Raw genomic sequence first — 1,849 nt, 5'->3', positions numbered from 1 at the left:
CAGACGCATGCAGCCACAGGCAATGATACAGAATGTAGGAAGATCATAGGCCAGTGGGTGCAAAGTCATATGGATCCAAGGTCAGTGTAAACATGGCAGGGTTCCTGCAGCTCTCAAAATCTGCAAGCAGATAAGGAAAGGAAGAGATAAAGAGAGAGCGTCCTAGGGCTCTCCTTATAAGAGGTCACACCCCCAAGGAGACAGCATCCGGTTTTGACTTGATTTACAGGTTGAACTACACCCCTACAGTTTTATAAATCTTGTTGACATCAATTTATCTAAGTGGACATCAATTTGACAACATAAGGCACATACCACCACCAATTATAACTTTGTAAATACAATTATTAAATAAGATTTTTAAAAATCTAATGTTAGTATTTTTTCTTTCTACCACTCTTGTTTGTGAAGTTTATCTACTCCTTTATGACAATGGTTACAGTTACGTTTTATAATAAACTCTAGGTTTCTAATATTTTAAATTAAGTCTTTTATATCATCTGGGTATTATATTTGAGATCTTTTCTCAATATGTGAGAATATCATGTGAACTTTTCAATTTTTTTAATATTACTTCTTAATATTGGATTCAACTATGATTGTTTTTAGGTATCCTAAGGTCAGTCATGACTTATGGTGATCCACACAAGAGTAGAACTGTTTGTTGATTGTTTTTTTAAGCTGTAATCTGTATGGACCTAGTTGCCATGTTTTTGATCTCATGTAAATTCTGGCTGGATTCACACCACTAACTTTGTTCAGTAACTGATTACTTAACCAATGTGCCAGGAAGACTTTTGTGGATATATTTGACTCCGAGTAAATGATTAATATAATGAGTTCTGGAGGTACAGTGGTTAAGTCGTGTGTGTGTGTGTGTGTGTGTGTGTGTGTGTGTGTGTGAAAGAGACCTCATTTTGCCTAGTATATGAGAGTATGAGGGGGTACCCCCCCAAAAGCAAATTTTTTTCAAAGCTATGTATTCAATTATTTTTTTTACAAAAGTTGTTTTAATACATTTTTCATATCTGTGATTTGATTCTTGGTAACAGTTTTCAAACTCATCTCTTTGATGGCTTAGAGCACCTCCCTCGTTTTTCTTCACCTCTTTTACGTTATCAAATTGCTGTCCTTTCATGGGCCTCTTCACCCATAGAAACAAATAGAAGTTGCATAGAATGAGGTCAGAGGAGTAAGGTGTATGGGGCAAGAGAAGCATGCTGTTTTTGCCAATAAATGGCACACTGAGATAGCTGCATGAGCAGGTGCATTGTAGTGGTGGCAAAACCTGTCCCTCTTCTACCAAAAAATCAGGGCTTCTTTGTCACAAACTGTTACTTAGTCTTTCCAGAACCTCTAAATAGAAAGCTTGATTAACAGTCTCACAGACTCCAAATGTACTATCCCCCTCACATCAAGAAAACAAATGAACCTGATCTATGATTTCACTTGACAAGCTTTTTTTAGTCAAGTTTATGATAGTGTATTCTACTGGCTTGATTGATGTTTGCTTTCTTTTAAGGTTGCAAGAATAGCACCATGTCTCATCATCAGTAAAGACCTTGGGGGAAAAAAAATCAGGGTTGCTTGGGAGCTGTTTGTTCTTTCTTTCTTTCTTTTTTTTTTTTAATCATGTTATTGGGACTCAAACAGCTTTTATCACAATCCATACATGCATCCATTGTGTCAGTCACATTTGTACATATGTTGCCATCATCTTCATCATGTCTTTCTACTTGAGCCCTTGGTATCGGCTCATTTTCCCCGACCCCCATCCTCCCTCTCTCAGGAACCCTTGATAATTTATAAATGATTACTGTTTTCATGTCTTACACCAACTTCTGTCTCC

The sequence above is a fragment of the Echinops telfairi genome, unplaced genomic scaffold (assembly GCF_000313985.2).
Source record: "Echinops telfairi isolate 266 unplaced genomic scaffold, ASM31398v2 ScPeMD7_70;HRSCAF=299, whole genome shotgun sequence".
NCBI lineage: Eukaryota > Metazoa > Chordata > Mammalia > Afrosoricida > Tenrecidae > Echinops > Echinops telfairi.
Note: the sequence above shows the minus strand (reverse complement) of the source record.